Raw genomic sequence first — 12,426 nt, forward strand, 5'->3', positions numbered from 1 at the left:
TATAGCATCACATAATCATATGTGACTGAGTCAATCCAGACGCTGCCATGTTAAAAAGGGGTGCCAAAAATCCCTGATCATGCACTTCTCACAAAATTCATATATATATATATATATATATATATATATATATATATATATATATATATATATATATATATATATATATATATATATATATATATATATATATATATATATATATATATATATATATATGTATATATATATATATATATATATATATATATATATATATATATATATATATAAGAAAAATGGTGCAAAACAACAATGCCTCAGAGTCCCCGGGGGGGGGGGTGCATAATTGCCCCTACCAACTGCCCCTCTTCCGGTAAAGACTCTTTGAGTTGCTTGGATCCTCTGCCTGACTCACTTCTTCATTTCTGCAACATTCGCGGCCTTTCCTCTAACTTTCTGTGTTTTGAACACCACCTCTCCTCCTCTAAACTTCATCTTCTCGTTCTTACTGAGACTAGAAACTGACGGCAAACCCTTCTCTGTATCCTCCTACTTTCTCTATACTCATTTCAAAGCCAAAAATGGATGTTGCGTATATGTACGCAACGACCTATCATGCTTTCATGTTCCTGAACTTGATTCTTTTGAATTCTCTTCTCTCTGGCTTCGGCTTTCCTGTCATTCTCTGACTTAATATATCTGCGCTGTTTACTTATCTCCTAATTCAACTGACTAGCAAAAATTCTTTGACTATCTTACTTCTATGATGGAACACATTCTATCCATTTCTCCTTTCTCTGAAATCTCCCTTCTAGAAGATTTCAATGTTCACCACCACCTTTGGCTCTCCTCTCCTTTCTGTATTTCTATATGGACACTAGGTTTCTGGAGGGATTCTAGGATTGTAGGTTTTTGGAGGGATTCTACGACTGTAGGTTTGTGGAGGGATTCTACGACTGTAGGTTTGTGGAGGGATTCTAGGATTGTAGGTTTTTGGAGGGTTTCTACGATTGTAGGTTTGTGGAGGGCTTCTAGGTTTGTAGGTTTGTGGAGGGATTCTAGGATTGTAGGTTTCTAGAGGAATTCTGGAGATTGTAAGTTTCTAGAAGTATTCTAGGTTTCTAGAAGATATTTAGGAATTCTAAGTTTCTAATGGGACTGTAGAATTTTTGAGGATTTCTAGACCTCCAGTGGGATTCCAGAAATTTTTGTTTTTTAGAGGGAATCTGCGGATTTTAAGTTTTGAGAGAGATTCTTGGGATTCTGGATGTCTAGGGGAATTGTAGGGTTTCTAGGCTTCTAGGGAGATTCTAGGATTCTGGGTTTCTAGTGAGATTCTAGATATCTAGACTGATTCTCGGGATTCTAGGTTTCTACCTTCTTCATTGCATAAAATAAAATGTTTCCCTGCCTTAGATCGCATGTTCTGGCCTACAAAGAAACGAACATATGCCCTTTTAGCACAGTCGACAGTCCAAGGACTGACCTGTTCCTCCACCCTGCACTCGAGTATTGCATTTAGTGTGTCCAACGGACCAACAAGAAAACATCACTAGAATACGTTGGTACTCACAATGAAGAGTTTCAGAAATGATGTTGAGCCATTGAACTCTTATTCAGAAACTGATTTGTTACAATACATTAACACAAGTATATGATGATACTCATGAAGAGGTGTTATAGAATAAATTATGAAAAAGTATTGTTAAATTCTGCCACTGAGTTACGGAAAATATGCTACAGAAGAACGAGAATCTCCACCAAGATATGGTGCATGGATTATAATACAATACAGTTATTATGAAAAAGACCAGACCAGATATTGTCGGTTCACTCTTACCTCCCAGTATTATGCAAGCCTATATTTTCCCATCACAAACATAGGGGCTCAGGGCTAATTTTTTTTTTTTTAATTTGGTTCAGGTATTAAAGTAGAGAATGACCAGCAGTTCTCCCCATAGTGGTATTAGGTGAACAGTAAACCTCAGCCACCTCTTAGATGTAATATTTTATGAACAACACCTGGAAATGCTGCAACTCACTAGACGAATAGTCGTCCATAAACTTATTAACCCTCCGACTTCCATTGACGTATATATACGTCCACACATTTTGTCACTGTGACTCCTGTAGACGTATATAAACGTGCAGCAATTGCATGGTCCCTAATTTGCACAATTGTCATATTTCGCGAATGACTTTCGGTAAGTATACACGGGACACCTTCCTCTACAAGATGCCAAGCAGGGTCAATGCCTTACCCCGCATGGCCTCCCCCCCTCACACGCCATTGTCTCAGCAATCCACCTGTTACCAGTGATCTGGCCAGTAAAGACATGTCATGCGATGGTACGAAATTCATGGCCAGAGTGATTCCCCAATCGATGACAATGTGGAGGACAAAGTTTACGTAGCATTAGGGGAAGAAACAATCAGAAATGATGATCAGGTAATGTCGCCAAAAAAGGTCAGGAATGTTGATGTGTTTGGTGAGTGAAACAATGCTTATATTGCCTATATTACTGTGTGAAAACCGATATACTCTTGTACTACATAGAAATTTGTACCAAATAAATAAATAAATACCGTTTATGAGTGGTGTGCAATTGTTACACTCCCATAGAACTCGTTTTCTTTGGAGCCAGCCTGAAAGAAAACACAGCAAGGTATGGGGTACTGCTACCTATATTCAGTATTTTAATCCTCAGGTGAGCGATTTTCTATGAATTTTCGATGTTCCTCACCAAAAGCGGAGGTTTGAGCCAAAAAAAAAAAAAAAAATCCAAAATTGGTCGGGAATGGTAGGGGTCAGTGGTGGAAAATTGGTCAGGACGGGGCGGGTTAACAGTAACGATAATTAATGCCTCACCAGGACAACACCACAACTTCCTCTCCTCCATAAAGAAAATGAAACACCAACAGCTCAGGCCCCAAGCTGTCGACACAAAGCGTTGCTTAGTATACCCCCCGCCAAGCCTTGCGCACAGATTCGCCAAACATCCTCAATGACAGGGTTACTTGAGATGAGACCAAAGATAATCTAAGTTGACCCCATATGACCTTGATCTTTGACCCATTGACCTTGCTGACCTAATCATTTCATTGTCCCATCATACTGTATTACTGACAAAAGTTTGTTCGAAATCTGTCTAGGGGTTTAGGGGATATAATGCCCACATCCGTGTGGCCTTGACCTTTGACCCCTTGCCCTTGCTAACCTAATTAATTCATTGTCCTTTCATACTGTATCACTGACAAAATTTATGTCGAAATTAGTGAAGAGGTTCAGGAGATATTGCGCCCACAAAGATAAACTAAGTCAAATGATCTTGAACTTTGACCTCTTTACTTTGCTCATCTAATCAATTCATCCTCCCTTCATACTCTGTCATCGACGAAAGTTTGGTCGAAATCCATTGAAGGGTTCATCAGATACCACGCCAAAGCCCACATGACCTTGACCATTGACCCTTTGACCTTGCTAACCTAATCAGTTCATCATCCCTCCATACTGTATTGTAGTCAAAAGCTTGGTCGATATCCGTCGAGAGGTTTAGGAGATATTGCGCCCACAAGGAAAATCTGAGTTGTCCCCACATAGTCTTGACCTCTCACTCCTTGACCTAGCTGACATAATCAATTCATCATCTACTCACACTACATCATTGACAAAAGTCTGGTGGAATTCCGTCGATGGGTTCAAGAGATATTGCGCCCAGAAAAGTGTTATAGATAAAGGCACGAACCAATGCACTCGCCAACTCACGCATGGATGAATAGACCAATCACTTAATGCCTTCTTCACCAGAGGTGGGCGGAGACATAAAAAGAATCCAAAATCACAAGAAAAAAATCACAAAATATATACATACATACACACATATACTATATATATATATATATATATATATATATATATATATAATGCCAATACACCAGACCTGTATGAGACAGCCCTAGCATATATTCAATATGGACGGTGGGTGTTAGTGCCGAAGTGGTGACATGTAGAAAGATGTATAGTATGTAGGAGGACTACTGGGCCTTGAAAGCAGGCTGTGAAGTCTATGCCGAGAGTTGGATATATATATATATATATATTTCTCTCAACATTTCGAATTTGATTATAGATATTAATCATCTGTTTCGAAGCAAAAGAAGTTTCGATATAAATACTATAGTGTGTGCACTTGAATAAGGAACATGGAACTGGTGTCTTCACTACCACGTTTTTTTATCTGCCTTCTTATTTTCACTTTTCCTCGAATCTCATCTTTCCATACAGGGTGTTCTCCACGCCTGAAGAGGCATCCATTTTATTCCTTTTATATCCTCTTCCTCATTCTCTTGTTTTCTTAAGCGATATTTTTCATTGTGCCTTGCTTAGCCTTGGGTTTTAAGAACGTCAGGAATAGGATTCCCTGTTTCCTAGAAAACGAAAATTTTCTTCTTAATTGATTGTTATAAAGTAGGAATGCCAAAAGTGCACCTATAAGGGACGAAAAAAGGCACAGAAACGAGAGAGCATTCAGGATGGGAGGAGATTTGGAGACATATAGCGTACCCATTACTCCATGCACACTTTAACCAAAGACTTGTAGCTGGTGGATTGTAGTAATAAGTCTCCCAATTTCCTCCCATCGTGAATGCTGTCTTGTTTCTGTGTTTTTTCATCTCTTATCTGTGCACTTTTGCCATTCCTGTTTCTCAATAATCATCTTAGAAGACAATTTGTGTTTTCTGGCGCATGATCTTTTTGTGGAAGTATAATTATGCATAAAGCAATTGTCAGATTTGGATTGTTACATGCATAGCTTACTGAAAGCTTAAAACGAGGGTGCCCTCCCGTGAAAAGAGGTGTTCTCGTACATTCTTTAACTGTAGGTGAGCTGTAGCTAACCAATATTGTGCAAAATGGCGTATTATTTACTGGTGACAGCGATGCGGTTTTCAGGCCGTAACTCGCGAACCGTAGCCTCAATACTTTTCTAAACACGAAAAGAAACATCTACACTTGACAAGCAGCCCTTTGGTGTATAGTACGGTCGTGTACGGTTTTTAGTTTTGGAGTCATGACTGAAGAAGAAGAAGAAGGAAAGAAAGAAGAACAAAATCGATATTTTTGTCGTTCGATTTTGCTACTCCTATGAAGGTTAGCAAGACTTTGCGAGCAGTTTTGCACTTGAAAAGTGAAGGTCTTTTAGATCAAAAGCTTAGAACTAAGCTATGCGACCGTTTTCTCGCGGATGTTCCTATACCCTATACGAGACGACGCCACTCAACATGCGCCATTCCTACTTACGGAGTCCTACCGCACTCTGGAATATTGTTCTTTTCACGTATCATATCATTCATTATGGATGTACACACGATCAAAAAGTATCGTGCAAGAGGGGTACGATGATATCTGAAATGATCAATATAGCTTATGTAGTCACTAATCTTAACCCGCGGTGTCCCGTCGACGTACTTCCACGTCCTCACGTTATGTCACTGCCAATCCCGTTGACGTACTTCAACGTCCTGCATTTGCAAGGTTCATAATTTCCACAATTTTCAAAATTCGCGCGAGATTTTCGATTCGCCCACGTACCCAAGCCTCCCCTACCTGCCGCCAGGCGGGCAGCGTCCTAGACCCCACGTGACCCACACTCACCCTTGTCTCGGTCACTCACCTGCTAGCAGTGACCCAGGTCAGACATGGCGCAGAAAGGTCTCTCAGACGAGGAAATTGCATCCGCCCTGGAAGCCTTCACTGGAGATAGTGATTCTCCACTTGACGATGATGTGGTGGATCGCGATTACGTCCAGCCAGAGGAAGAAATAAGTAGCAGTGATGAAGAGGTCCCTTCGCCCCGGAAAACGCGGTATGTGACATACTGTAAGGCAAGGGAAGGCCAGCCTGCTCCCCAACCACGTGCACGGCTATCTCTCCATCCCGAATCTGATGAGGACGAGGATGAGGAAGATGAGGATGATGGCAGCTTAGGACGTGATATCGCCTCGTGGTTGGGAAAAGAAAAAATATCACCCCGAGGATCAGAAGGTGGGGCAAGAAGACATATAAGGTATGGTGAAAGTCTTTTGTCTGGGGAAGTGGAAAGTGGTGTGGTGGGATTGCTGGGTGAAAGGGAAAGTGGTGTGGCGGCAGCACGGGGTGAAAGTAAAAGTGGTGTGGGGGTAGTGCAGGATGAAGGGGCAAGTGGTGTGAGGGAGGCAGCACGAGCACGTGGTGCACGTAGGCCTAGAGGAGAGGAGGTGGAGCCACTCCCCAGCACGTCTTTCGCCCCACAATATTCCCAAACTTCCTCCCCATAGCCCCAGGATGTGGGGAAAGGAAGGAAAGGGAAAGGAAAGGGTAAAGGAAAAGGGAGAGGGAAGAGAAGTGCGAGTGATGAGAGGCGCCGCTCTCCACCTCCCCAACCTCCCCCACCACCCTCACCTCCCCACCCTGACGAAGGGGACGATGGGGACGTGGCTGGAGACAGTGGTGTCATGTGGAACTGGGAAGATGGGAGTAATTTTACTCCCATCATTCACCCTTTCACTGAGGAGTGGCGGTCTGGTTGCACGGCTCCAGGTGTGCATGTGGGTTCGTCTAGGGTGGATTTTTTCCACTTGTTCTTTGGGGAGGCGTTTGTGGGGCGCATGGTTGAACAGACTAATATATTTTCACGAACACAGCGCCGTGAAAGTGAACGTTTGGGAACCACGAGCAGGCATTCCCAACAATATGACTATCCTGTTACAATTTCAGAGATGTTCTTATTTTTTGCCCTGGTTCTTATGATGGGTGTGGTAAGGAAAAACCAAATTCCTGCTTACTGCACAACTGACCCAATCATCCTCACATCTTTCTTTGGAAAGGTGATGAGTCGTAACAGATTTCAGTATATTCTCGGCCGCCTCCACTTTTTTGATGTAGAAGATCCAGCCAATGCAAAATAAAACAGATAAGATGAGGAGAATTAGGCTGCTGGTATTTGATCATTTACGGGAAATGTTCCGCTCCTCATTTTATCCCAACAGAGACCTCATCATAGACGAGAGTCTTGTGTTGTGGAGAGGCAATATTTCCTTTAGGCAGTACATACCCAGCAAGAGACACCGTTTCGGGTTCAAGATCTTTGTTATGTGTGACTGTAAGACTGGTTATGTGTAAGACATAGTCTTGTACACGGGCGCACAGACAGATATAACAGAAGATCGGAGTATAGGACTCTCTGGGGCAGTGGTGAAGACAATGATAGAGGAGTACCTTCATCGTGGTCATGTGTTGTACCTGGACAACTGGTACACTAGCCCTCTTCTCACTAGGTTCCTCCACCAACACGACACCGGAGTCTGTGGTACAGTCAAGAGAAACCGTCGCCATATGGTCAAGATAGGGAGGAAACTTGACAAGAACGAGGTGGTTTTCTTCCAGGCCAATAATATCCTTGCCACCCTGTGGAACCACAACAGGGAAGTTTGCCTCCTATCAACTGTTCACAGCCCCCTGATGCACCGCACAGACTCCGTGGATCACCGTAGCGAGAGGAGGCGCAACGTCTGGAAACCCGAGTCTGTACTGGACTATAATCTGAACATGAGGCAAGTGGATCAGTCAGACTCGATGATTTCAAGTGTTGACTGTGACAGGACCACCATGAAGTGGTACAAGAAACTCTTTTTCCACTTGCTCGACATCACGGTCCTGAACGCCCACTACCTGCACGCCATGACCACCGGAGTATCCGAGACCTTTGAGGGGTTTGTGAGGGAGCTGGCACGTGAAATAATCGCCAAGCATGCCCAGGACAGACCCACACACCGCACCCGCACCCCCATGGCTGCCCAGACTCCCCTACGTCTTGCAGGACGCCACTATCCTAGCACAATCCCTTCCGACCCAAACCGTCGTAAACCCCAGTGCCGCTGCCATGTATGTAAGCACTCGACAGTCAGACCATCCACTCAGAGAAAAGACACAAGGTACGAGTGTGTCGAGTGCAATGTTGCGTTGTGCCTTCAGCCTTGTTTCAAAGAGTACCATATTTTCCTACACTACTGAAATTGTGTGGGATGGCGATATGACGCTCATTATAATGGTAAGGCCAGTCAGTAGGTGCTAAGTCAAATATAAAGTTGAAACGGGTGTAATGTTTTCAGGAAAGTAATGTATAAGTTGAGAATTAGTGTAAGTTGAAAGAAGTGATATCAAAACTATACCCACTGTGTAAATCTGCGAAAATATGACGCTCAGTATAACACTCTGGTCAGTAAATATGTGATAGCAAGAATATAAAGTGGAAACGGGTGTAATGTTAGCATGAATAAAACGTATAAGTTGAACAATAGTGTAAGTTGTAATAATTGATGTCACGAGTGCACCCACATTCTGGTCAGTAAGTATGTGATAGGAATTATATAAAGTGGAATTTGTTGTAATGTTAGTAGTAAGGTATTTTATAAGTTGACTAATAGTGTAAGATGAAACAAATGATATCGCGATAACACTCCCTGTGTAAGTACGTGCTAATATGACGCTCAGTTGAATCGTAAGGTCTGAAATTATGTGATATCAATTATATCAAGTGTAAACATGTGCAATGTTAGTGGAGAAATATTATATAAGTACAAAAATAGGTTGTAAGTTGAAATAGTAGTCATAGCGACTTCACCGTGTGTGTTATTATGCGCTATTATTACGCTAAATATTTACGTAAGGCCTGAAATTATCTCAAAACAGTTCTATAAAGTTGAAAAGTGTATAATGTTATTAGGAAAGTATTATGTAAGTAGAAAAAACACAATACGAGTTGAAACAACAGTCACAACGAGTTCACTCACTACGTAAATAAGCGCTAACATTATGCTAAATGTTATCGAAAGGCCTGTGAATACGTAAAAACAGTTCAGTAAAATGTAAACTGGTATAATGTTATTGTAGAAGTATTATGTAAGTAAAAAAAATTATATGTATCATGATTTTCGAATGTTAGCGATTCATCGTGACCAGTCTGCCCGATTTTGCTCGTTTCGCACGATGGTACAATGCTTATTTCTGCTCTATTTTTGTATAAAATCCAATTTACTCTTTTATCACATGTTTTTATGTTTGTAATAAACACATATCTACTTACTTTCATTGGTTTCCCAGACTTATAATACCATAGAAAACGTTAGAGGCTCAGACCACCTACAGAGAACACGGGGCTAGGTGTGACCAAGGCATACCTGTTTAGGGCAATTATGGACCCCGGGGAAAAATTTCTTTGTGACTGACCATTGTTTCTGACCAAAAGCGAAAGTTTTAGCAAAAAAAATTTGGGTCCAAAAATGGTCGGGATTGGGGGGTACCATTGGTGAGAAAGTGGTCGGGACGGGGCGGGTTAATATACCTTCAGTAACAATATCAGCCATAAATTGTCGTATGAAACGTATCTATAACATACTTATGGAAGCATGTTTGACAACATGGGGGACAATAATCAAATATTTCCAGAGTCCATCATCCGTGGTGTCAAATTGTTTTGGGCCAAATGTCCACTGATACTTTTTTGATCGTGTGTACGAATACAGTCATACACATTCATATCGCAACGAAAAGGAGGATGTTAATCAGGATTACTCAGTTCATATCGAACAGTGTGTATGTGTGTGTGTGTGTGTGTGTGTGTGTGTGTGTGTGTGTGTGTGTAAATTGGAAGCATAAACAAAAACAAATCTGTACATTTTTTAAAGTACATATATTTGTACAAGAGTAAACAACCACCAAAATTTGATATAATGTATTTAGGATATTTTATTCTTTTCGGCCGTCATGGTATCAAAGTAGGTTTAAGGCAGACATGTCATATCACCGATAAGTTATTTTGCCATCAACTGCATTTACCTGTATATATTACTGGAGAAATTTATCCGTATGATGTCATGTGTTGCGATGAGCCCTTATTTCCAGAATGTGAGTTGCTGACGAAATAGGTTAAGAAACACTGGTCTAGATGCACCAGCAATCGCCCTTGCAGAATGGGGTGGAGAAAATCCACGAATTGTAGATATTCTCTTTGCAAATTTGTTTACACTATACATTATATAACATAGAATAAATAAGAAAATAAGTCCCATTACCTCAGGGAATAATTGCTGCTTCTAAGGGAAGTGTTTCAAAATGATATGAAATAATGACTTATGGAAAAGAAATGAGATATAAAAAGAATTAACCTTTCTGGAATTAACCGATAAACTGTACAACTTAAACCTAGCGATGAAGACAAAATGTACTGATTATAATGTAGAGGGATGGCCCATTATAAACGCTCCTCTTCCTCTCTGGCAGCCGATATCCCGTGTGTTGCGAGGACGGTTCAATTAGCGTTATCAATGTCTTCCCTACACCATTTATTTATTTACGACTTCCCCTGCCACACCCGACCCATACCAGCAAACTGAGCCTCCTCCATAATACCAGAGATACCATCAGGCGAGTGTCAAGTGGATCGCTGTTTGTTTTATCGTCAGTCTGCTACATCCATTCACTGTGTTAGGTATAAGGAGTGTGTTTATATTGGGGATAAAAAAAACTCATAATTTTTTTCGTACCCAACCAACCCTCGACAGTGAAGAATTGTCACGCACGTCTCATCACCTCATGCTAAGCCATCTTAGATTTCGGTTTCTAGTTGCAAAGATTCTGTATCTTGTAGTTTATTCTGTGTGTGTGTGTGTGTGTGTGTGTGTGTGTGTGTGTGTGTGTGTCTAGTTGTTCTTGTATCTTGCTGTTCAATTCTACCCGAACAAATTAGGCGACCAGTACGTCTTCTTTATCATGTCTCATCCTTCCATTTTAATCAGGTTTTAGATTCATAAACAAACTGCCGTTGCCTTGAATTGTTTATCCCCCACACCGCGGGCTTGTTTACCAATGACTTGCGTGTCCCGCGGGGTTATTTGGGCTCCGACAGACTCTCAAAAAATATTTGCCAAAAATCAGTTATTAGTCCTAGAATAATAAAATTATATATGCTTATGGCACATACCTTCAGCTTTCTCCTGGAATGATTGTTGAGCCTTCGTCGGTTACCGTAGGACTTGTGGAGACCTCTGAAGTAGGGTAACGAAGTCTCCACTTTACACTTCCTGAAAACCCGTAATATGATTACCACAGCCAGATACAAACACTATAAACACTATTCTACAATTTTCAAGTAGTTTGGGATCCATACTAAAAAAAAAAAACACTGTGAAAGCAATGGAAATTACGAGCGCGTCTGATCGTCGCACTTGCGCTAGTTCGCTCTAGGCACTCTGTCATTTATTATTCATAAAACCCCTCACACTTTATATTTCTATTACTATATCACACTTATATATATCTGGAGTCTTTCTCCATAAGTTTCCTTCAGTCGTATTAGTTTATTGACACTGAAGTCATTAAATTTTTCATTCAGTAAAATACGTAGAGAGCCACGGATTCACTTTCACTGTTATAACATATATTATTTGTACTCATATTCTTATATTACTAATTACTTACATTACTATTTACATTTTCCATTCTATTTTCAATATTTACCCTGCTATTTTACTTACACTATGTTATTCACTGTCACATTCAGTAAGATAAAACTATAATACACTGTTCAGTCATATGAACTGAACATCCACTGCTTTCACCTGCTATTTACACATTATTTACACATTATTTCCAAATAATTCTGCTTCCACACTTGCACTGTTAGAACTGCTTCTGGCTGTGGTAATCGAAGAAGCAGGTAACACAGAGGGGAACCTGGCACTCAGCGCACTGCCAAGAGGTGCGTGTATGCTCAGGTGTGCGGCGTGTGGTATGCGCACATACCTGACACCTGCGAATTGCAGCCTTCCTTTTCCCTGTGGCAGGCATTAGCTCAAGTCTGTGCCGATCCATATACGTCCTCTGCTCAAGTCGGTCGGGAAGTGTTACTGGATGGCGCCTTGGAGTTGCTGCTTGCACCCTACCATATCTTTCTAGCAGCTGCTGGACACAAGTCCTGGCGAACAACCTCAGGAAGGACTTGGGTGGCTTGACCTTCGTCTTGTACAGGATGAAGGCGTTCAGCATCGTCATATCTATCAGATGCAGAAAAACTTTCCTGTACCACCTAGTATTCTTCCTGAGGCAGTCGATCTCACCAATCATCATGTCGGACTTGTCCACCAGCCGCATGTTGATAATATAGTCCAACACAGCATCAGGTTTCATCACAGGTTCGCCTGTCCTACGGTCGACCTTCCCACTGTGTTTCATCTCCCCCTTATGTACGGTGGTGAGCATGTGCATGACCCTCTTGTTATGCCACCGTATTGCCAGCATCTTCTCACACTTGCGTAGGTGCACGTCTCCTCGCTGCGAGGTTCCCGCCTCTGGGAATTTGGGGAAGTTGGCACGATTACTTTTCACAGTGCCGCAGGAGCCAATGC

Source organism: Coenobita brevimanus, chromosome 59 (assembly GCF_032717465.1).
Source record: "Coenobita brevimanus isolate Jiangsu-jjx chromosome 59, ASM3271746v2, whole genome shotgun sequence".
NCBI lineage: Eukaryota > Metazoa > Arthropoda > Malacostraca > Decapoda > Coenobitidae > Coenobita > Coenobita brevimanus.